Source organism: Zingiber officinale, chromosome 7B, assembly GCF_018446385.1.
Source record: "Zingiber officinale cultivar Zhangliang chromosome 7B, Zo_v1.1, whole genome shotgun sequence".
NCBI lineage: Eukaryota > Viridiplantae > Streptophyta > Magnoliopsida > Zingiberales > Zingiberaceae > Zingiber > Zingiber officinale.
In genome coordinates this window covers 27,510,234-27,536,927 of record NC_055999.1, presented here as the reverse complement: position 1 = coordinate 27,536,927, position 26,694 = coordinate 27,510,234, and the positions used below count along the sequence as shown (strand labels likewise).

Genomic DNA, 26,694 nt, shown 5'->3' with positions numbered 1-26,694 from the left:
TTACAACTTGTTCCTTGAGGATTTGATTTTCCTCGAGGAGCAATTTGTTTTCAGTTTCTAATTTAACTAACTTATTATTTAAGCAGGAAATAATTTTTAAAAAATTTCGGTTTAAGGTTAGGAATACCTCTTCGGAACCTTCGGAAACGAGTATGGACTCGTGGCTCGATTCGGGTTCGGACCCGTCTTCCGATTCGTCTTCCGACTCTGATTCGCAGGCCATCAGCGCGAGGTGGCTCTGGTGCTTCTGATCTTCTGCTTCTGATTCTTCCGAGGAGGAGTCATCCCACGTCACTTTGAGGGCCTTCTTTTTGGTCGGCTTCGGTTTGTCGATCTTCAATCTTAGACACTCATTCTTGTAGTGCCCCTTTTTGTTGCATCCGAAGCATGTCACGTTCCTTGAATCGGCTAGCGAACTGATCTTCTGTAGATCTTTCTTGCTGAAGCTTCTCTTCCTCCTGGTGAACATCTTCCTTACCAGGTTCGTCAGGTGTTCTTCATCTTCAGAGCTCTGGTCAGAGTCTTCTTCAGGTTCAGCCTTGTTCTTCTTGGAGGAACGTGCATATAAGGCAATACCTTTCTCGACCCCAACGTTAGTCTGCTCATGTAATTCCAATTCACAAAACAGTTCATCTAATTTAAGCTTTGTTAAATTCTTAGAAATTTTGTAGGCATCCACTATGGATGCCCACAAACTATTACGTGGAAATGTATTTAACGCATACCTGATTAAGTCTCTATTGTCCATCTGGTGGCCTATTGCGTGGAGCCCGTTGAGGATATCCTTGATCCTCGCATGCAGCTGACTTGCTATTTCTCCTTCCTGCATTTTTATATTAAATATTTTATTTAATAATAAATCCCTTTTTGTTACCTTAGCGTCGCTAGTTCCTTCGTGCAGTTCGATCAATTTGTCCCACAGTTCTTTAGCATTCTGGTGCGGTCCTACCCGGTTCAGTTCTTCCCGTATTAGTCTGCATTGCAAAGTGTTGATTGCTTTGTTCTCCGTCAATGCCTTTTTCTTCATGTCCGGAGTCCACTGTTCCGGATCTAGTGGATTCCCGGAGTTGTCGACTGGAGGTCTGTAGGTTTTTGTGACAGTTAGCCAATGGTCGAAGTCAGTCTTGAGGTACACCTCCATTCGCTTTTTCCAGTATGGGAAATCATCCCTGTTTAAAAGAGGAGGTCGCACAGTGCTGAAGCCCTCGATCTGCGACATTTTAATCTACACACAAAAAAAAAAAACAAATAGAGAGGTTCCAAGACATGGTCTTGGATTAGTAGTGCGGGAAGAATTAAATAAAAATAACTAAATTGGTGTTGCACCAATTTAGATTTAATTACGACGAAAGGAGATTTCCATAAAGGTAATAATACCAGTTTGGAATTAAACGAAAAACTGAAATTCGAAAGCAAGAAAAAAATCTAAAAAATATATCACCCCCTTGTCTGATTGGTGGTTGCACCAAATCAGAGCGGTATCGGCTCTGATACCACTTGTTGGATCAAGATCGTTCGATAGAGGGGCGGGTGAATATCGATTATAAAAAAATTCGTCGAGAATACGCAGCGAAAATAGAAAGCAATGCTAACACAGAACCAATTTTACTTGGTTCGGAGCCTGTGTCGACTTCTACTCCAAGGCCCGTACACGTTGACTACTTTCGTTGGGCAATCACTATCAATTCAAAAAATGGAATTACAAATTTAGTACAAGAATTGATAGAAAAGAAAATACCGACAAAATGAAAGGAAATAAATTGAAGAGAGCGCTTTGTCGGAGTGGCTTCGCGGCGTTGCAGGAGCATAGTAGAGCAATCTGAGAGATTTTCGTTGTTGTTTTGAGCTCCGCCTTTGACCCTCCTTATATAGGAGGCTCGGGGCGCCCTGGTGCGACGTGGCAAACCCAACCAGTGAGCTCCACGTGTCTACGCCGCGAATTGGATAATATTTGCCTCCAGGCGCCCGGATCCCATCCGGGCGCCCAGACCTCCTTTCTCCAGAAAATCCTTCTCCTGCAAGACAAGGTTAGTCCGAGGCAAATATATAATGTGTAACTTGTAAAACAAAGTGTTAGCATAGTTTATAAGTTCAACATAAAGATTATGACTTAGATTCCGTCTTTCAGAGACCGGAATCTAGTCACGATCTCGACTTATATCTGAAATGGATCTAAGCCGGATCGACACCTAATGTTCCCTTCCCCGGAACGCGTCATCACAGTCACTCTCTTCCAGTGACTTACCTTTACTCACTTGCCAGACGTCCGGTCAGCCCTTCAACCCGTCTAAACTTCTCGCCAGCTATCCGGTCAGCCCATCGACCTAGCTGGACTTCGTGCCAAGCGTCCGGTCAGCCCGTTGACCCGCTTGGACTTTGTGCCAAATGTCCGGTTAGCCCGTCGACCCATTTGGACTTCGTGCCAAGCGTCCGATCAGTCCATCGATCCGCTTGGACTTCGTGCCAGACATCCGGTCAGCCCATCGACCTGTCTAGACTTCGCCTGCACACTCGGTCAGAGTGTTATATAACGACAAACCTAACTTAACCCAATTTGTCATTCATCAAAATCTGAGTTAGACCGTTAGTACTAACCGCACCAACATAACCAAGGCTTAGGAGCTTGGTTATAGTTGACGAAATAGAGGTGGTTAATCTTTATTAGTTGTCTACTTGTGCCCTAGCGTCAAAAGAGTTCTTATGAGAGTTATGGTGAGGTTTCTCCACCCACATGGAGGTTTGAGCTAGTTAGAATTTGTCGGGGAGTAAGCCACCGACGGATAAGGATCGTCCACCTTACAGACAGTCATGGAGTAGGATCCCTAATCTCCGAACCACGTTAAACAACGTGTTTGTTAGTTAGAGCCCTAGAGCCAATCATTTTTGATGATTGTATGGACTCATGTATATCATATTCTTGTATATTAATAAAGGCATTTGTTTGGTTATTATACTTATTTATATTAGTGCCAAATAGACTAAGTATAATAGCGTCCTTGAGTAGAAGGTTCATACCTATATCAATCGATTAGTTGAATCGATAGTGAGATGATATAGGGAACACTACTCTAAATCATTCCTAGTCGAGTATTAACATTCAGGGACAATGTTAATGCAATAAGACTAGAATGTAGGTCAGTTCGATGACTTGATCTCACAAGTCATGGATATAGAGATATCAAGCTGACACATGGGTATACATTGGAGAATGTATACTGAATGACCTGCCATGAGAAAGTATCATGGATCGTTATATGAGTGTCATATACTTTCTCATGTGGCTATTAGTATGACTATTAGTCCTTGGACCTGAAGTCACCATGGATCCCTACATAAGGAGTTCTGTACTTTGGTTTCGTCAAACGTCACCCGTAACTGGGTGGACTATAAAGGCGATTACTGGGTATGTAACGAATTATGCAGAGGGATGTGAGTGATGTAGATGGGATCTATCCCTCCCATATGACGGGAGCGACATCGCTATTCTTGATAGAGTGAGACCACTAAGTGCATGGCCATGCCCAAATGAGTCAACATTAGATGTTGAGCTCATTTGATCGAGTGAGTCTACTTGGAGTTCAAGATTTAGATTGATTAGAGGATGACACGGTCTATGCCTCACATTGATCAATCTAGATGTCTAGGATAGAAGGACAATGTCATATATTTTGTGAGGAGTCACAATTGGTAGTCACAAGGTGATGTCGGATCTCGACATTCTTGTAACTTGGGTAGTAATGATGTGTTGCTAGATACCGCTCATTACTTATGCTCCTAAATGGGTTTAGGCATTGCCAACGTTACAAGAACCGATAGGGTCACACACTAAGGACAATTAGATGGAGATTTGGTTCATATGATGAACCAAGAGGATTAGATTCATTTGATGAATCATATTGGATTAAGAGTAATCCAAATTGGGCTAATTGAGTTGGACTCAAGTTGATTCATGTATTTAATGAGTCTAATTTAGATTATGACTCATTAAATCAACTTAATTTAATGAATTAGATTCATTATATTAAGTTGGCTTGAATCATATGGTTGGATTAGATCAACCATGAGAGAGATTTGATCAAGTTTGACTTGATTTGAGAGGAAGAGAAAAAGTCATGTTTGACTTGACTTTTTGCCACATCACTAGTGAGTTGGCAAGATGTGGACCAATAGGATTGCTCCACATCATCAATGTGTGTCACCTCATGGAGGTTACAAGCCTCCATAGCATTTAATGTGGTCGGCCCACATTAAATAAGGAGGTTACACTTGTTGCCATGTCATTTAGTGAGGTGGCAAGATGTGGACCAATAGTGTTGATCCACATCATCCTAGAGTGCCACCTCATGGGGGTTACAACTCTTAATGGTCTCCACATTAATTGGAATTAATGTGGGGAGTTACACCTCCAAGATGTGGCCGGCCACTCTAGTGGGGAATGAAAATATTCATTTTTCATTCAAGTGTGATTAAGTCATCTTCTTCCTCTAGAGCTCTCTCTTCTCCCTCTCCTCCTCTCTTGGCCGAACAAGACAAGGTGCTAGCACACCTTTGTTTGGTCTTCTCCATCAAGGATTGTTCGTGTGGATACTTCTAGAGGACCGTACACTTGACGGTCTAGAGATCCGGCACCTTGGACGAGCGGGAACGCGAAGGGCTTCGCTACAAGGGTAATGATCTTAACTTTAGTGTAGATCTAAAGTTTTTACAAACTCGTACAAGAAAAAGGTTTTTCGAAAAGTTTTTTTTACGAATCTTTGCACGAGATCCATGGCTTTGGGTGACTCGGGGTTTTCGCGACGCGGAAAAGCGGTTTTCGCGGCCCGATGAACCCAACAGTGTTAACTGCTTGCATTTCCTTCTCGTCTTTAGTTTAACTTTCTACTTGTTTGTTTGTATTTCCGCTGCGTAGCTAACAATGTAGGAAGAAACAAGTATTTAGGGGTGCTGTCTATCCAACCCCCCTTCTAGCCGGCCGTCCGATCCCCCTACAGGTATCAGAGGAATGAGTTTCTCCTTGATGATGGATTCTTCCTTCATCCATGCTCTCACTGAATAGAGGTACTTTTTTTTTCAATGGGAGGCCTTCTTGCATTGTTTTCTGGGTTCAACTCCATATCTAGTAGTCTCCCATGTGGATGAAACATCCAATCAGTGGTGTGGTACTATTCAAATATTCTTCAGTCATTTAGTACAAGAGTAACATGGTTAGAAGACTTAGAAAAATCAAATGTAAACCTTTCCTCATGAATAACCAGGTCCAACTTATGATTTTTCACGTCAATTATGGGTCTGACTGTAATAAGGAAAGGCCTTCCCAAAATTATTTGAATTTTGGCATCTGATGTGCGTAGATTATATACACTTATTTAGTATGTTTTGACACACATTCACAAATTTTACACATGCTTTGTCTATGCACTTTCATACTCTTAGTCTTATTTTCAGCATAACTACTCCTCTTTGTTCGGAGATCTACTCTTGTGTATTTTTTGTTGACAGGAGTCAAATTTATAGAGGAAACGATGTTCGCGATTGAGATAGTAAATAACTAAAGGAAAACAACAATGGCAATGTGGCCTACATTGCCATGTCAAAGAAGCAAGGAGAAAATGACCTTGGTCAGGTGGTGCACACAAGCCATGTGGCTTCACCAGAGGAGGAGCATGACATGGCCGTGTGAGAGCCACACGGCTGTGTCACCCATCAACATCACTAGAGCAAGGACATGTAGATCCACACGCCCGTGTGACACTTCCAGAGAGCAAGTAGAGATTGGTCGTGTGGTCCACACAGTCATGCAAGATTTCTAGAGACCAAGAATGGCCAAGCCATGTGAGCCACACGACCATAGAGGCTATCTAGAGCCAAAGCAGAACACGGCCGTGTGGATCCACACGACTGTGTCATCCTGGCCGAGTGGAGAATGTAAAAGGCCGTGTGAGAGTCATACGGTCGTGTCACGAGTCGTGTGGTGCCCGTGCCCAAGCTCTATAAAAGGGGGTCATCCGTGATCCGTCGATCTGAGGCCCTCTCCATCTCCACATCGACTCCAGTAGCTAAGGATTGGTTTCGAAGATCACTCATCGACACTAGATAATCTTTTCTATTCTCTTTTCTTCAGATTGGGATTGAAATGCTTGTAATATTCTTATTTTTGGATCTTTACCTTTTTGCTATAGTATAGATCCATTATTCTAGGACTAAGGGTGTATTTGTGGTGTGATTTGATATAAGATCTCATGGATATGCCAATTTCCTATCTAGATGATGTTAACATGTGCTATATATATTTGATCTTGTGTTGATTCATGTGTTTGGACCTAATTACCATGTTTGATTGAATGTTTGTGATTCTTGTGGATCTCGTAGAGGGATGCCCTAGATCGTATGACCGAGGGACGCTCATGACAGGCAGTCCCGCTAACGTACGTCTAGTGTGTCTTCTTGAAAGGTGAAGCAAGTCTCTACAAGGAGCTGGGATGGTTGAATGTACTTAATACCTACATTATTACATGAATTGAGTAGAGATGTCTTTCTATGTTGTATGACCGAGGGATGCTCGTGAAAGGCATTCCTGCTAATGGACTTCATAGGGATCATATCTATTTATTCGGTTGTTGTGTTGATCAAGGTCCCTTGTCGGTTGTCTTCTGTAGGAGAAAACTGACAATTTCCTACAAATCCATGTTAATTGAGGAAATAAATTGGTGAACCATATTACATCAATAAATATCATAATAAAACCAAACTCCTAGAACACTCATAAAACTAAGTTCCTTCATTTACTTTTCTGTTTCTATTTCTAGTTGCTTTACTAGTACATTTACTACCTTTGTCAATTGTTTAGCTAACTCTTGTGAGACATCTCTAGTGCTTATAATAAGTCCCTGTGGGATTAATAATCTTTTATTATTGACGATGAAACTGTGCACTTGCGGTTGCATATCAAGTTTTTGGCGCCGTTGCCGGAGACTGTGCTTATAACATTAGAGATAATCATCTGAGTTAGACTAAACATTCTTTTTTATTCCTATTACTAACTTGTAATTAGTGTTAGAAATTCTATTTTTCTTTTGCAAATTTTATATTGCATTTCCTTATTTCTTCTTTTTGTAACTTTTCTTTCTGCAATTGAAATTTGGCATTTTACATTTTCAGTACTTCAGTTTAGTTTTTATCTTTTAAGTAAAAGAAAAACTTCTGTGATAAAAAATATTTGGAATCTTGTTCTTGTATGAACAGATCTAACTTTGTAGGAGATTTATTACCTTTGGATCCTAAGATTGATAGAACTTTTTATAGAAGGAAAATCTTACAAAGGAATCAAGTAGAACAAGAACATTCAATCATGACAAACAAACCATTGAAGGATTATGCAGCACCGTATGCACAAGGGCTTTGGTCTAGCATCACCAGACCACCCATTGAAGCTAACAATTTTGAGATAAAGCCTGTGATAATTACCATGGTACAATAGAACCAATTGGGAGGCGGACCACATGAAGATCCGAATCAACACCTTGAAGTTTTTTATAAAATTTGTAGTAGAATGAAAATGTATGGTGTTCCAACAGAGGTGATACAAAATGTAAAATACCGAAAAATGGCAAATAACCATAAGGGAATTTTTCGAAATTTTTAGAAATTTTTTTGGGAATTTTTCGAAGCCCATATGGTGTTGCTTAAAGGCATAAAAATTGGGCCCTGGGAAAACCTGTTTAAGTTATCCCATTTTAACGAGGAAATGTTTAATTTTCTTTTTTCTTTTTCTTTTTCTTTTCTTTTTCCTTTCTTTTTTGCCATTTTCGCTCCTCACCCGTGCCTTCCTCCCTCACCCGACGCCGCCAAAGCTCCTTATCTCCCCCAAACCGATGCCATCCTCTCTTCATTTCGTCGATTCCACTTAATCTTCTCCACCGACGGCGCCACTCGCATCGTTCTTTCTTCTCTGCAAACAAGACCAGAGGACGAGGGGAATCTGAGCACTACTTCTCCCCATTTCCATTTCCCCTTTGCTCACACACTGTTCTCTCTCACAGACGAATTGAAGACGACAAGAGACCTTCTGCGACCATCCTCATCGCTTCGCCTGAGGAGCTCGTCGCCGGATCTCGATGGTACCGGCGGAGTCCAAGCCTTCATCCCGACTTTACCGACCCTTTTCTTCCCCGATCGACGCCACTGGAATCGAGCCAGATCTGATCGCCGGCGAGGGTCTTCTACCAAAGGATCAAGATAGGGGCTAGCTTCACCCGAGCCCTCTACCTTGTGGACCCGTGCCCTAGATCATCGACAGCAATCTTCCTCTCCCGAGCTCTGTCGAACTCAAATGTTGGTTGTTCCCTCGCGTTGCCCTCGGTTGCTACGGCCGACATCAGATACCAGCCAACGAGCCGATCCTCTCTCGTGTGGACGACCCGACGTCGACGATCGCTGAGGTTCTACTCACCAACATTGATGATCTATGCCCTATCGGTGAGTGGATGCCCTTGATTGAACCTTCTTTCTAGCTGTGGTCATGTTCTTATTGCGATCCGTTCCCTAGCTGCGATTTTGAAGGTAAGGCATCATGTTTGGTTGGTTGTTGAGATGTTTGTGTGACTAATTTCATGATCCCCCTACTTGTCCGAGTGATGAGGTAGATTCCAGCAGGTGTTGAATCCTGTGGATTTGGAATTTGTGTGCTATGGGGTGTTCTTGGTTCCGATTGCCACTCCATCTAGTAGATCACTTTGTTCCAGCATCAACAACGATCGATTAGTGATGTAAGGTGTAAGAATTGTTGTTCGTGTGTAGATTGGTTGGGTATATGTATTGAATTAGGAATAAATTTGATTACTAGTTGATACATGATTAGGGTGATGTGATTAGGGTTTTACCCTAATTTAGTCTTAGGGATTTTATTTAGCTATTCACATGAATTTAGCTAAATAAAATATATATATATGTTGTTTGATGCAGGACTTTGATTCGAGACGGGCGTCTCGACTTCAGATTGGATTGATACTATCTTCTATTTGAGGCGGGTACCTTGACTGAATTATTCTGATATGTCTTGTCGATATGTTTAGTAGATTTTTAACAAATAGTAATAATTATGTTTATATCTGCATCGGCATATCACTATTTATTTCCGAGCATATTTTGTTTGTTACCTGATTAGCATTTGGGTCCTTGTTTATTATTTATGTTATAGAGGTAGTGACATGCCATACTTTATGATATACTGGACTGGTTAGATACCCTACTTGACATGTGTACCTAGATCATATTATTTGATCCACATATTTTGGTACACATTATATGGAGAGGGATAGGATCAGGTTATTTCCCGGCTTAGTGACATGCACCATCTTGCATGATTGCATATTGAGCGGTAGCCAGTCCCCTCAGATGGGTTTAGTGGCTAGCGCAAGAGGTGTTGCCACAATGAGGTCTGCGGTTCGAATCTCGACAAAGCCGAGGTAAATACCTCCCTTATGTGCTAGTCACTATTCCAAAGTCTAGTAGTCGCCCGTGATTTACCTCCTCCGTGTTGACCTTGGAATGGGTTGGCGAGGGCGCTGGGGGCGAGCGTATTCACCTTTTTGGCCAAAATGTTGAGCGGTTGGCAGCTCCATTATTGTTGAGCGCATCGCCAGTTACATGGATCTGTACACACAACCACTCATGGGTTAGTGGTTTTTATTCAGGTAGGGTGTGTTGCAATAGGTTGCTCTGTTTGGCTCCATTGGTCCGCTCATGGATAGTGTGACGCAGCGTGATAGCTGGCAGGGATCCCTCCCCGTCATCACGTACCGGGAGATGAGAGCATTGCGCTCCCTCAATATGTTTGAAGTAGGAGGATAGGTGTACTCCGACAACATCCCGTCCACTCGATCACTCATCAGGAGCAGTGACGACAGAGTGCACGGTTGTCACAACCCTACCCACTCGGTCTCACCATCATGTGTGAGATGGCTGACTGGCGTCAGGGGTGACCAGGACATGTTATGGCATCATATGCATTTATTGCTTGTGGTTGCTGCACTTTATATGTTGCATATTGGATGGATGCATTATTTGACATGCATATAGGATTTACGACACTCTAAGTCTGACGACCTTCATATTCCTATACCCAGGTCCTGGTTAGTACAGATACTCCTTTGTTTTATAGTTTTACATTTTCTATATGATATCCAGGAGACTATATGCATATTTATTACTGCTGGTTATTATTTACTATGCATGTTAACTAAGTATCCGCTGAGTGTTGGACTCACACCCCATTATTACTATTTACATATTGATGCTTTTCAGGAGGTTCCAGTCGCTAGCCCCCCACCACTGCGTGTCACAACGAGTTCGCACATTTTGGTTTTCTTATTATGTTGGACTATGTTTGAGACTTGTGTTTTCTAGTATTTGGATCTTGTACGTTTCCTTATTATCGATGGATTTTTGTTTGGATGTATGCTGGTGATTGTGTTTTATGAGTGTAGTTGAGTAGGATATCGGATTTGTGTTTTATGAGTGTAGTTGAGTAGAATATCGGATTTGTGTTTTATGGGTGTAGTTGAGTAGGATTTTTGTTATGATTTCCTTATCTTTGCCTATGTTTAGTTATTTCTATTAAACTGTGTGGATGCTTGCTATATTTGTACTGTTATATATTATTATTGTTCCGGTCGTGTTGGCCGAGGTATATGTGGCCCTGAGGGCATTGTAGGAAATTTCATATTGTCACCCGCACAGGGGAGATGCTGCCAAAATTTTCTCTGGCAGGGACTACCTGGGGCGTGACAGGCAGTGAGACTGTTATTATTTGGATTTTCTTTGAGAGATAGAGCGAAATTGTGGCTAAATTCTTTGCAAGTCAATAGCATATCCACTTGGGAGCAATTTGAGTAACAATTTCTAAACAAATTCTATCCCCCTAGTAAGACTGCTTATATGAAAAATTTGATAGCAAGTTTAAGACAGTCAAATTTTGAAGCATGGGATAGATTTAATAATATGCTCAAACAATGCCCACACCATGGACTTGAAAAATGGTTAGTATTGCACACATTTTATAATGGCATTAATTACCATACAAAAGTGTCCTTAGATTCTACAGCTGGAGGGGCACTGATGAATAAAAGTCTTGATGAAGCAGAAGATATAATTGAAAGTGTAGCACAGAACCATCATCAATGGACATCAGAACGATGTGGACGTTATTCGTCTACAAACCCAACTAAAGTATCAGGAAAATTTGATTTAGATGCAATCACTTTGATGTCTACAAATCTGGATGCTCTTGTTGGTTGGTCCTAGGAAGATCATACCAGTTCCACTGTACAAAATTTTGTACAAGTCTCGAACCTTTCCTAACAACCTATTGTGTTCTTTAGAAATTAAATTCGGAATCGCAAACGGAACTTAACATTATTGATTCCAAATTTAACTTATCTGTTCTTAGTGATTTAGACTTGGATCGCAAACGATACTTAACATTATATATCCAAATCCACCTAGGTTACAAATTTAATTAAATATTAATTTCGAAAATCGACTCCTAGGTCAAACATGGCGAGGCACATGGCCTTCTTGGGTATGAGAACATCCACCACTGCCTCGACAAAGCCTCTTAACGAAATTCAATATTTAATTTCCTTATATAACCTTAGGTTTAACCAAAAAGAACAATCGAATCACAAGATCGACAACTAAAATAAAATAAACACAACTTCGAATTACAAATATGAAAATCTAGAATCTCTAGCCTCTTGTGTTTGGTATTTCAAAATTCATACAAAGAAAAAACTAGTATGATGCGGAAAAGAATTACTAGTTATACCTTTCTTTGTAAGAAACAACCTCTTGATCTTCTATCATATTTCTCTTCTTATCTCGGACGTTGTGTGGGCAACAAACTACCGAGATGAGAATCCACCAAGCCCATCTTCTTCCTTCTTCCAAGTTTTGGCCAAGCAACTTTCTCCAAGAAAAACAAGTCTCGGCCACCAACCAAGCTCCAAGGAAAACTAGGAAACAAAATCCTCCTTTCTCTTCTTCTTCTCCAAGCTAGATCCGGCCACCAAAACTAGCTCCTTGAGATTTATGAGGTTCGGCCACAAAGGAGGAAGAAAAGGAGGAGAAGATGCTAGGCCGGCAACCACCAAGGAGGAAAAGAGAGAGGAAAATGTAATACCCACTAAGCTTGTAAGATAAATATATGAATGTGGAATTTTGCCTTAGAAAATAATAGGAAGTGAGTTGAACCAAAAAGGAAATAAAAAGAAATAAAAATAGGGAGAGGTCAAGGATTGAACCTTGAACCTCTTATATTATATTTCATAGAATTAATGGGTAATAACCAGTTGGGATAGGAATAATATGTTGATAACAAAGGAGGGAAACTCATGATAAAGGTAAGAGTAAAAGCTAGCCAAAAGAAAACAAGAAAGGAGCAAGAGAAAGGCAACTTGTCTTCCTCCCTTTCTCTCCTTCTTCCTCTTTGGTTTTGCCGAAAATTTAAAGAGGGATTAAGGGGATTTATTCCCCCTTATTTCACCATGAATGATGAGGATAAATAAATAAATAAAAATAAAAATAAAATAGAAAAAAAGGCTAAGGGAGAAGGAAAGCAAAAACTAAGTTTGCTCAATCTTCCCCCTTAACATAAAAGAGAATATGTAAAGGGAAAATTCTATTTTCTCTCATTTTTCTCATTCTCTCCTCTCCCTCACTGAAACCTCAGTTCCCCCTCTCCTCCATCTTCGGCCCCAAAGCCAAGTTTTCCCCTAAGAAAGCCTAAGATACAAGGAGGACTTAGCAAAGGAATCAAGGGAAAGGAACTAGAAGAAGAGACTACTTCTTCTTCACCATACCTTAGATCCACAAGCGAAAAGGATGTAAGCTTCCCCTCACCTGTGGTACAAGGCGTTTTAAGTGTTTTTCGGATTTTATGAAGATTTTAAAACCTAGAAACAAGTTTGAGAAAATTCGGCCAAGAAGGGCTTTCAAAAATCTAACGATGTTTAAACTAGTCTTCACTACATGATAGATTTTTCTATGCTATGTAGAAGGGTTCTTCTTCATGCTTTTATATCTATATGATGCTTGATCAGAGGAGTACTGAACCCTAGAATTTCGGCCAAAAATATTCTTAAGAGGCTAGGGAAATTTATTGTTTTACCCAACTAGTACAAGGGTCTCCCTATGAAATATTAAGCATCATGTATTAGTTTTTCTTCCTTAGAAGATATTTTGAAACTAAAAGAAAACCCACTCATATGATTCGGTCAAGAAAGGGTTTAGGGTTAGGAAGACCTTTAAATTTAAATAACCATCCTCATGTGATAGAATACAAAGATCTTAAAGGATTTGTATGCTTGAATATTGCTAGAATTTCATGAACTCCTTCTTAGGGTTTTTCGGCCATGATGAGATGGATAGCTTAGAAAAGCTTAAACAAAATTTTAATATGCTCAAGACCTCTGTGTTGTGTAGATATGAAAGTTGTTTAATGCCCTCATGCTTAATTAGGGTGTAGAAAAATTAGTTACATGACATATAACATGTATGACTACAAGGGGTCCTAGCTTATTTATGAACCAATTTGTATATATGTTGCTTAGTAACTTTGCCATGAAACTTACTTAGGTTTTTCATGCTTTAGGCCACTTAAGAACCTAGCTAAAGAATGGTAGGTTTCGGCCATCAGAAAAAAATAAAAGAAAAAGAGAAAAAGAAACCTAGAAAGCCTAAGACACAATTCATATGTATACTCATTATGCTTGTCTTTACATATGCTATGAAACTCGTATGACTTCATATGTTTTTATGTTATTTGAAGCAAGTTTAAACACTGATGAGTTTCAGCCAAGTAGGGTTTAAATGACCTAGAGGCCTTAGAATTTAAATCAAAGGTGTTAAAATGCTTCTTATGAAAATATGATAACCTATTGCTTGTGTCACATGCTTGTATAATTTTTCCATGACCTAAATGGACCATTGTAAGTCTCGGCCATGAAGGTTTAGATGCCCTAGAGACCCTAGGACTTAAATTAAATATGCTCATGTCACTCTACATGAAATATGATAAGTAGAAAGCCAAGGTTCAATTGCTATATGTTGTTTTATGACCTAAAATGATGCTAGGGTATGATTCGGCCATAACTATTGTATGATGCCTTGTATGAATTTATACATAAGTTTAGTCCAAGTTCACATGCTTGTATGCTTGTTTATAGCCCTAATGAGAACTTGTTAAATTTCGGCCATGACATATGTTAAGGGTTTAAAGAACTTAGGAACTAATTCAAATGTGTCAAATGTGTTTACCTTGTTCCTTGGTAAAAATGTTATAAATATGATTTAAAGTTGTCCATGCTTTTATGTCATATGGAACCTTGTTTCAAACCTTAAGGTTTCGGCCACATGAAATTAGGGACTTGAAGAACTTAGAAATTAAGTTAATCATGTTTATAATGCTTCCTATGAAAATGTTATGATGATAATTTAGGTGCCATATGCTTGGATGTTGTGTTTAACCTAAATTAAGCTCTAAAGGGGTTTCGGCCACAAGGGTTTAGGAAGCTTAGAACCAAGATGAATATGATACCATGTTCCTATGATAGGATATCACAAGATACACCCTTATGCTTAATATGTATGCTTGTGATTTATGACTTATGATATGATATGCATGCTTTTATGATATGATATGCTTTGTGCTAAAAACATGCATGCTTATGTTATGATATGTGGTTAAATTATGCATGCTTTAATGCTATGTTTAGTGCTTAAAATATGCATGCTTTCATGATATGCTATGTGGTTAAATCATGCATGCTTGATGATATGCTTTATGCTTAATCTATGCATGTTTTTATGATCTATGCCTAAGTGATGCATATTGTTATGACATGATGTATGCCTAAGTGATGCATGCCTTTATGATGTGATGTATGCCTAAGTGATGCATACCTTTATGACATGATGTATGCCTAAGTGATGCATACCTTATGATATGATGTATGCCTAAGTGATGCATACTTTTATGACATGATGTATGCCTAAGTGATGCATACCTTTATGATATGATGTCTGCCTAAGTGATGCATGCTTTTATGATACATGATATGTATGACATGTACTTTACTTTATGTGTGAGTGGCTTGTACCAAGGGTGGACTCCATAAGCGCCCCGGGGACTAAGGACCTCGTTAGGGATGGGCTCCTAAGTGCCCCTAGGACTAAGGGCCTAGTATGTTTGCCTCGTAGGGTTCAAGACTTGCTACCTTGGACCTACAAGGTTGTGCAATATGTAAGTGGTACATAGCCGGGATCCCCCTTATGTTGAGATTACTTTCAAGTATATATATGTAAAAGAAAATGGTTTTAAAGATCATGAGACATACACATGTTTTTCGGATACATATTTTCCAAAATCATATTGCATACACCTTATGATTATGCTATGTTTCATGCTATGCTCTTGATTATGATATGCCATGATAAGGTATGATTATGTTATGTTCATGCTATACCTTATAGACATGTTTCGGCCATGGATATGTTGATGCTTGATATATAGATTTCGGCCATGGATATGATGATACCTTGATGTACATGTTCGGCCATAATTATGATGCTTTGATATACATGTTTCGGCCATGCTTTGATATACCATGATACTTGGTTGTTATGCCATGTCTAGCTATGTTTTATGCAATGCACTAGGTATATGTTTCGGCCATGATGATGTTTGATATGCCATGACTAGTGGCGATTATATTATGATGCATGATATGCTTGAATAGAATGCTAGGTTATGCCATGATTAGTTGAGATTATGACTTGTTGATACATTCTTTGATTATATGTTGATTTTTGGCTTTAGTGAGTAGGAAAGGAACTTACTGAGCCATGAGTGCTCACAGCTTACTTTCCTTGTACCACAGATAAAGGAAAAAGATGGATGAGCTAAAGGAGCAGCAGGAGGGGCAACGAAGATGTGTGTGGCGGTGGCTAGGCAACTAATTAAGAACCTGCTTTAAAACCTTTAAGAACTATGCTTTGGTTTTGTGAAATGTAATACACTATTGGTGACTTGATGTTAAGTTTTTATTGATTTTGTTATCATGTTATGGAACCATGTTAGTGTAGTTCGGTTTTAATTAAGTTAAGAAAAATAATTTTAAGTCTTCCGCTGTAGTATGTACGTAGAGTATCATAGCCCCGTCCCTTGATGTTAGCAAGGAGGGCGGGCATTACAGGTTGGTATCAGAGCCAAGTTTATTGCCAGCTCACTACACACACATCAAGCCTCCTACCTGCCGCTCCAAGTAAGAATGTTTATGCTAAATTTAATTGTTATATGCTTATGTTTAATTTTCTTGTTACATGTTTATGCTTAATTTTCATGATTATACGACTTATGCTCTATTTTATTTTCTTTCTTGTTATATTGCCTATGCTTTATTTTCTTTACTACATTGCTTATGCTTTATTTCCTTATGTTACATTGTTTGTCATTATATTCCTTATTTTTCCTTATGTTGTTCATGGTTTAGTTTCATGTTCTACTTGCTTATGCTTTATTCTATACTTTTAATTATAAATTAGATTAGGATTACATATTGGTAGGTTAGGAATAATACCAGAACAAATAGATAGAAACAAAACAATAGGTTAGATTGGCTAAAATTGATAACCACTTACATTAGTCTATTTCTTTTAGATAAACATGGTTAGGACACGCAATGCCCGAACCGGAGGGACAGTGACTCCACCAGATCTGACGCAGGTAGTCGCAAACCTCCAGCATCAGATCGCAGAACAACAACAGCTGATCACTACCTTAATGGGTCAGCAAGGCAACCCAGTTACCCCACCGGTGAATCCACTACCTGTTATACCTGGCAGCCCCTACTCCGATGGTCCGACAAGAGGCCTATCTAATTCAGTGGCAAAGGCTTAAGCCGGAAGCATTCTCGGGAAACTGTGAACCTTGGGATGCGCAAGCCTGGCTCAAAACCGTGGAGAACATAATGGAACTATTGGATTGGCCTGAACACGAGAAGGTCAAATGCGCGTCGTTCTGTCTTACCGGAGATGCCCGGATGTGGTGGGACAGAGTAAAGGCGAAAAGACAAGTAAACCAAATGCAGTGGACAGATTTTGAGACAGAGTTCTTAGAGGAATTCTTCCATATGCGAGTGACCAACAAGCACTATGACGAGTTCACTGAGTTCCGGCAAGGTGATCTATCAGTCAATGAAGCCGTCAAGAGGTTCAACCGCTTAGCTCGATTGTGCCCAGAACTGGTCCGTACTGAAAAAGAAAGGGTCCGGTTGATGTTAAAGATGCTCCGACCCGAGATAGCTCTGAACGTAGCCGGCGGAGTTAATAGACCGCAGACTGCAGAGGAGTTAAAGCACTATCAGGAAGCAATGAATAAGGGCAAGAACCAAGTACTGACCGGAGGACAAAAATCGCACAGTACCAGAACTGACTGGAAAGGAAACTCAGGTGGAAAGAGGAAACAGTGGAATAAAACAAAAGGTGGTCCAGCCAATAAGCAGACTAAGTACCCTCAGTGTGCCACATGTGGGAAGATGCATTCTGGAGTATGTCTTCTGAGCACCAAAAAGTGCTACAACTGCGGAAGGGAAGGTCATTTGGCAAGAAATTGCCCTACTCAGCCTCAGGCACCACCTTCGCAGAACTTCCAGAACAGGAGTGCCCCCGCACAGCTTCACTAGATGCAAGCTACCATAGAAGGGACTTCAATCAGCCAAGGAAGATTGGAGACCCCTCCCACTATGACCAATGCCAGAGTCTACTCTCTTACCAAGGAAGACGTGGTGAATGCTTCTACTGTTGTCACAGGTCAGCTACTTATTTACAATCAGTATGCTGTAGTATTATTTGATACCGGGGCAACACACTCATTCGTCTCAACGCCTTTTATGAAGAAGCTAGATATACCACTTCGAACTCTAGAGGACACGTTCTTAACAACCTTACCATCCGGGGAGATTATGCCATCGGACTATATGCTGCAAGCAGTACTTATTCGGATCGCAAACAGAGAACTCTACTGCAATCTGATAGTACTTGATATGCAGGATTATGACATAATTTTGGGCATGGATTTCCTTAGTAAGTACGGCGCATCAATCGAGTGCCGCAAAAGAAAAGTGATTTTTCGACCCGAAAATGAACCAGAGTTTGAATTTCACGGAGAATCAAAAGGAACGGAGAAGTTATTGTCATCTATTAAAGCACAAAAAATGTTAGATAAAGGATGTATGGGGTTTCTAGCATAAGTGGTTGATACCAATCAAATCAAAGATCCAAAGTTAGAAGATGTCAGAGTAGTATGCAACTATCCAAAAGTATTTCCAGATGAACTACCAGGGTTGGCCCCTGACAGAGAGATAGAATTCGGAATCGAATTGATTCCTGGTACTCAGCCGATTTCAAAAGCACCTTATCGTATGGCTCCGGCTGAATTAAAGGAGCTTCAGGAACAGTTATCCGAATTACTCGATAAGGGACTTATTCGTCCTAGTCACTCTCCATGGGGAGCTCCAGTGCTATTCGTAAAGAAGAAGGATGGGTCTATGCGAATGTGTATAGACTACCGAGCGCTGAATAATGTGACGATCAAGAATCGGTACCCACTTCCACGGATCGATGATCTGTTCGATCAACTGAAGGGTGCGACCGTTTTCTCAAAAATAGATCTACGATCCGGTTATCATCAAGTGAAGGTGAAACTAGATGATATACCGAAAACAGCATTTTGAACTCGGTATGGACATTATGAGTTCATAGTTATATCTTTCGGAGTAACCAACGCTCCTGCAGTATTTATGGACCTGATGAATCGAGTAATTACGGCATATCTTGATAAATTTGTAATTGTCTTCATTGATGATATACTTATCTACTCAAGAACCCCAGAAGAACATGCTGAACACCTGAATACTGTACTACAGATCCTTCAAGAGAAACAACTATATGCAAAATTCTCCAAATGCGAGTTTTGGCTTGACCGGGTAATATTTCTAGGTCATGTCATCTCCAAAGATGGAGTTATGGTGGATCCAAGTAAAATCGAAGCTGTAAATAACTGGAACCGACCAAAGAATGCCAGCGAAGTCAGGAGTTTTCTCGGACTAGCAGGTTATTACAGGAAATTTGTAGAGAATTTCTCCAAAATCGCTCACCAAGAAAAATACCAAGTATGAATGGACAGAAGCTTGCGAGAAGAGTTTCGCGGAATTAAAAAGGAGACTGACCAGTGCTCCGATTCTTACTCTTCCGGAAACCAACAAAGGCTTCGATATGTACAGCAATGCTTCCATCACAGGACTTGGAGCTGTACTCATGCAAGATGGCAAAGTCATTGCTTACGCTTCTAGACAACTTAAAGAACATGAGAAGAATTATCTCATTCACGACTTAGAACTAGCAGCCGTGGTATTCGCTCTAAAAATATGGAGACATTATTTATATGGAGCTCAGTGTAAGATTTATACCGACCATCAGAGTCTGAAATATTTCTTCACACAAAAAGACCTGAATATGAGGCAACGCCGATGGCTCGAGTTAGTTAAAGATTACGACTGTGAGATTCTTTATCACCCAGGGAAGGCGAACAAAGTGGCCGATGCACTCAGCCGAAAGTTCAGTGCCACCTGATGCAACTATTTTAAAGTTTGAGGATGAACTTTTATGAGGTACGGGGTACTGTAATACCCACTAAGCTTGTAAGATAAATATATGAATGTGGAATTTTGCCTTAGAAAATAATAGGAAATGAGTTGAACCAAAAAGGAAATAAAAAAAAATAAAAATAGGGAGAGGTCAAGGATTGAACCTTGAACCTCTTATATTATATTTCATAGAATTAATGGGTAATAACCAGTTGGGATAGGAATAATATGTTGATAACAAAGGAGGGAAACTCATGATAAAGGTAAGAGTAAAAGCTAGCCAAAAGAAAACAAGAAAGGAGCAAGAGAAAGGCAACTTGTCTTCCTCCCTTTCTCTCCTTCTTCCTCTTTGGTTTTGCCGAAAATTTAAAGAGGGATTAAGGGGATTCATTCCCCCTTATTTCACCATGAATGATGAGGATAAATAAATAAATAAAAATAAAAATAAAATAGAAAAAAAAGGCTAAGGGAGAAGGAAAGCAAAAACTAAGTTTGCTACCTCTTCCCCCTTAACATAAAAGAGAATATGTAAAGGGAAAATTCTATTTTCTCTCATTTTTCTCATTCTCTCCTCTCCCTCACCGAAACCTCAGTTCCCCCTCTCCTCCATCTTCGGCCCCAAAGCCATGTTTTCCCCTAAGAAATCCTAAGATACAAGGAGGACTTAGCAAAGGAATCAAGGGAAAGGAACTAGAAGAAGAGACTACTTCTTCTTCACCATACCATAGATCCACAAGAGAAAAGGATGTAAGCTTCCCCTCACCTGTGGTACAAGGTGTTTTAAGTGTTTTTTGGATTTTATGAAGATTTTAAAACCTAGAAACAAGTTTGAGAAAATTCGGCCAAGAAGGGCTTTCAAAAATCTAATGATGTTTAAACTAGTCTTCACTACATGATAGATTTTTCTATGCTATGTAGAAGGGTTCTTCTTCATGATTTTATACCTATATGATGCTTGATCAGAGGAGTACTGAACCCTAGAATTTCGGCCAAAAATATTCTTAAGAGGCTAGGGAAATTTATTGTTTTACCCAACTAGTACAAGGGTCTCCCTATGAAATATTAAGGATCATGTATTAGTTTTTCTTCCTTAGAAGATATTTTGAAACTAAAAGAAAACCCACTCATATGATTCGGTCAAGAAAGGGTTTAGGGTTAGGAAGACCTTTAAATTTAAATAACCATGCTCATGTGATAGAATACAAAGATCTTAAAGGATTTGTATGCTTGAATATTGCTAGAATTTCATGAACTCCTTCTTAGGGTTTTTCGGCCATGATGAGATGGATAGCTTAGAAAAGCTTAAACAAAATTTTAATATGCTCAAGACCTCTGTGTTGTGTAGATATGAAAGTTTATTAATGCCCTCATGCTTAATTAGGGTGTAGAAAAATTAGTTGCACGACATATAACATGTATGACTACAAGGGGTCCTAGCTTATTCATGAACCAATTTGTATATATGTTTCTTAGTAACTTTTGCCATGAAACTTACTTAGGTTTTTCATGCTTTAGGCCACTTAAGAACCTAGCTAAAGAATGGTAGGTTTCATCCATGAGAAAAAAATAAAAGAAAAAGAGAAAAAGAAACCTAGAAAGCCTAAGACACAATTCATATGTATACTCATTATGCTTGTCTTTACATATGCTATGAAACTCGTATGACTTCATATGTTTTTATGTTATTTGAAGCAAGTTTAAACACTGATGATTTTCGGCCAAGTAGGGTTTAAATGACCTAGAGGCCTTAGAATTTAAATCAAAGGTGTTAAAATACTTCTTATGAAAATATGATAACCTATTGCTTGTGTCACATGCTTGTATAATTTTTCCATGACCTAAATGGACCATTGTAAGTCTCGGCCATGAAGGTTTAGATTCCCTAGAGACCCTAGGACTTAAATTAAATATGCTCATGTCACTCTACATGAAATATGATAAGTAGAAAGCCAAGGTTCAATTGCTATATGTTGTTTTATGACCTAAAATGATGCTAGGGTATGATTCGGCCATAACTATTGTATGATGCCTTGTATGAATTTATACATAAGGTTAGTCCAAGTTCACATGCTTGTATGCTTGTTTGTAGCCCTAATGAGAACTTGTTAAATTTCGTCCATGACATATGTTAAGGGTTTAAAGAACTTAGGAACTAATTCAAATGTGTCAAATGTGTTTACCTTGTTCCTTGGTAAAAATGTTATAAATATGATTTAAAGTTGTCCATGCTTTTATGTCATATGGAACCTTGTTTCACACCTTAAGGTTTCGGCCACATGAAATTAGGGACTTGAAGAACTTAGAAACTAAGTTAATCATGTTTATAATGCTTCCTATGAAAATGTTATGATGATAATTTAGGTGCCATATGCTTGGATGTTGTGTTTAACCTAAATTAAGCTCTAAAGGGGTTTCGGCCACAAGGGTTTAGGAAGCTTAGAACCAAGATGAATATGATACCATGTTTCCTATGATAGGATAATCACAAGATACACCCTTATGCTTAATATGTATGCTTGTGATTTATGACTTATGATATGATATGCATGCTTTTATGATATGATATGCTTTGTGCTAAAAACATGCATGCTTATGTTATGATATGTGGTTAAATTATGCATGCTTTAATGCTATGTTTAGTGCTTAAAATATGCATGCTTTCATGATATGCTATGTGGTTAAATCATGCATGCTTGATGATATGCTTTATGCTTAAGATATGCATGTTTTTATGATCTATGCCTAAGTGATGCATATTGTTATGACATGATGTATGCCTAAGTGATGCATGCCTTTATGATGTGATGTATGCCTAAGTGATGCATACCTTTATGACATGATGTATGCCTAAGTGATGCATACCTTATGATATGATGTATGCCTAAGTGATGCATACTTTTATGACATGATGTATGCCTAAGTGATGCATACCTTTATGATATGATGTGTGCCTAAGTGATGTATGCTTTTATGATACATGATATGTATGACATGTACTTTAATTTATGTGTGAGTGGCTTGTACCAAGGGTGGGCTCCATAAGCGCCCCGGGGACTAAGGACCTCGTTAGGGATGGGCTCCTAAGTGACCCTAGGACTAAGGGCCTAGTATGTTTGCCTCGTAGGGTTCAAGACTTGCTACCTTGGACCTACAAGATTGCGCGCAATATGTAAGTGGTACATAGCCGGGATCCCCCTTATGTTGAGATTACTTTCAAGTATATATATGTAAAAGAAAATGGTTTTAAAGATCATGAGACATACACATGTTTTTCGGATACATGTTTTCCAAAATCATATTGCATACACCTTATGATTATGCTATGTTTCATGCTATGCTCTTGATTATGATATGCCATGATAAGGTATGATTATGTTATGTTCATGCTATACCTTATAGACATGTTTCGGCCATGGATATGTTGATGCTTGATATATAGATTTCGGCCATGGATATGATGATGCCTTGATGTACATGTTCGGCCATAATTATGATGCTTTGATATACATGTTTCGGCCATGCTTTGATATACCATGATACTTGGTTGTTATGCCATGTCTAGCTATGTTTTATGCAATGCACTAGGTATATGTTTCGGCCATGATGATGTTTGATATGCCATGACTAGTGGTGATTATATTATGATGCATGATATGCTTGAATAGAATGCTAGGTTATGCCATGATTAGTTGAGATTATGACTTGTTGATACATTCTTTGATTATATGTTGATTTTTGGCTTTAGTGAGTAGGAAAGGAACTTACTGAGCCATGAGTGCTCACAGCTTACTTTCCTTGTACCACAGATAAAGGAAAAAGCTGGATGAGCTAAAGGAGCAGCAGGAGGGGCAACGAAGATGTGTGTGGCGGTGGCTAGGCAACTAATTAAGAACCTGCTTTAAAACCTTTAAGAACTATGCTTTGGTTTTGTGAAATGTAATACACTATTGGTGACTTGATGTTAAGTTTTTATTGATTTTGTTATCATGTTATGGAACCATGTTAGTGTAGTTCGGTTTTAATTAAGTTAAGAAAAATAATTTTAAGTCTTCCGCTGTAGTATGTACGTAGAGTATCGTAGCCCCGTCCCTTGATGTTAGCAGGGAGGGCGGGCGTTACAGAAAAATAGAAGAGAGTTGTCACCCATGAAGACACCCCTACCCTCTCTTTTATAATCCTTGGTCATGGTAAATAAGGAAATTTAATTATAATTAAAATTCCCTTTATTTTCCTTGCCATTGGTTAATAAGAAAATTTTAATAAAAATTCCTTTTAACCCCTTCTATGGCCGGCCACCTTAAGAGCTCCAATTTAGGCAAGTTTTAAACACAAAATTAAAACTTCTTTATTTATTTCCTGAAATTTTTAAAATAAAAATTTCACTATAAAATTTTCTTCATCATTGGTTATAAAAAAAAACTTTTATAAATTAAAATCTCTCTATTAAAATATATGGATGATTTTCAAAAAGGAAAGTTATCTTTAAAATTAAAACCTTTCTCTCAATCTACAAATAAGGAAAGATATCAAATCTTTTCTTAATCTTTTGTAGAAACTATAATAGGAAAAATTTAATTTTAAAACTCTCTTTTAAAATCATGAACATGGTTTGATAAAAGAAAAGTTTTATCAAAAATCAAAATCTTCCTTGAAATCTATAAATAAAGAAAGATGTCAAATCTTTTTTTAATCTTTTGTAGAAACTATAAAAGGAAAGATTTAATTTTAAAACTCTCTTTTAAAATCATGAGCATGGTTTCATAAAAGGAAAGTTTTATCAAAAATTAAAATGCAACACCCCACCCTCCTCCCTACTAGTCTGTGAGGGTGGGACGCTACTGAACTATTAACTATATTTAACTAGAGTTGCTCACATGTAAATATCAGTACTTCAAACTTTCAAAAAACTCAAGAGATACAATTAGTAGCAGCTGCAAACATATATGAATCATCTATACATACTACTCAAGCATATGTTCACAACTAAAAACTATACATCAATCTGAACATGCTAAAAAAATATATTAATCTAAACATGCATGCAACAATAATACAACTCAAATAATGGAACTTAATGTATATAGCAAATAAAAGGAAGAGTTCTAAACGTAAAAAATATTCAATAAGGAATCTAGCAACATGAAAGAATAGTTCCAACATTCTGAATACAAAATCTTAATGAATTTTTAAACTAAGTCCCAAGTCTTCCATAGTCCAAACATTACACATCCATCCACACCTCCTTCTCGCCTTCCTTCGCTATAGCTTTTCCTTTCCTTTATCTGCAGTAAGAGGAAAATGGAAAATGCAACTATAAGCAAAATTACTTAGTAAGCACTATCTAACTCACAAAACTCGAATATGCATATGAACATACTGAAATGCTAAACATGTAAAGCTGCTCATCTAATAGCAAATAACAGTAAGCAAATCTAAACAACATGCTAGAATAAAAGAAAACTAAACTTGCTAATTTTTTTTTAAAAAAACTATAAGAAGCTTATTTCACTTATTCAAAACTTATAGTTTTATACTTCAAATTAATAATCTCTTGGGCCCAGGCTTAGTACCATTGCGCGCTCCCTAATAGAAACTGAGGTAGCGAGCCACCAGTCCTACAAGGGTAAAGACCTTGGTCTCACCAGGCCCGAGACCTTGGAAACGGTCACCTAGATTTGTTTAACGACAACCTCGGAAGTCAGGCACTAGCCTCTTCAAGTAAAATACTTGTTATTTGTTAATACTTCTAAAAAAAATGCCTTATACAAAACTGCAATACTTAAACCAATTCTAAAACTATAATACTTAACAAATGTTAGCTAGAGCCCTAGAGCCAATCATTTGATGATTGTATTATGGACTTGTTGTATCATATTCTATATAAATAAAGGCATTTGGTTTTTGGTTATTATACTTACTTGTATTACTTGAGTAGAAGGTTCTTACCTATATCAATCGGTTAGCTGAACCGATAGTGAGATGATATAGGGAACACTACTCTTAATCATTCCTAGTCGAGTATTAACATTTAGGGATAATGTTAATGCAATAAGACTAGCATGTAGGTCAACTTGATGACTTGATCTCACAAGTCATGGATATAGAGATATCAAGTTGACACATGGGTACGCATTAGAGAATGTATACTGAATGACCCGCCATGAGAAAGTATCATGGATCGTTATATGAGTGTCATATACTTTCTCATGTGGCTATTAGTATGACTACTAGTCCTTGGACCTGAAGTCACCATGGATCCCTACATAAGGAGTTATGTACTTTGGTTTCGTCAAACGTCACCCGTAACTGGGTGGACTATAAAGGCGATTACTGGGTATGTAACGAATTATGTAGAGGGATGTGAGTGATGTAGATGGGATCTATCCCTCCTATATGACGAAAGAGACATCAGTATTCTTGATAGAGTGAGACCATGAAGTGCATGGCCATGCCCAAATGAGTCAATATGAGATATTGAGCTCATTTGTTTTAGTGAGTCTACTTGGAGTTCAAGATTTAGATTGATCAGAGGATGACACGATCTATGCCTCACATTGATCAATCTAGATGTCTAGGATAGAAGGACACTTGTCATATATTGTGAGGAGTCACAATTAGTATTCACAAGGTGATGTTGGATCTCAACATTCTTGTAACTTGGGTAGTAATGATGTATTGCTAGATACCGCTCATTACTTATGTTTCTAAATGAGTTTAGGGGCATTGCTGTGAGATATCGGAAAATGTAATATATAGGGTTATTTCATAAATAGCCTTATAAAAATTTTCCAAAATTTTTAGGAATTTTCTGGGAATTTTTCGGAGCTCATACGGAGGGTTTTGAGGGGATCGATTTACGGGTCCGGATAACGCCTGTTTGAGATACCCATTTAAGTGAGGAAATGTTAATATATATATTAGTTTCCTTTATTTTTCTTCCCCTAACCCCCATCGCCAACCCGAACTCCTTCCCTGCAAATTTCCGATTCTTCTC

The 26,694-nt window shown here is 38.6% G+C and overlaps 1 pseudogene; it reads right to left on the bottom strand.

The window, feature by feature from the left end:
• Positions 1-10,932: 10,932 nt before the first annotated feature.
• LOC122007598 lies at positions 10,933-11,027 on the bottom strand (annotated as a pseudogene).
• Between the last annotated feature and the right edge of the window lie 15,667 nt (positions 11,028-26,694).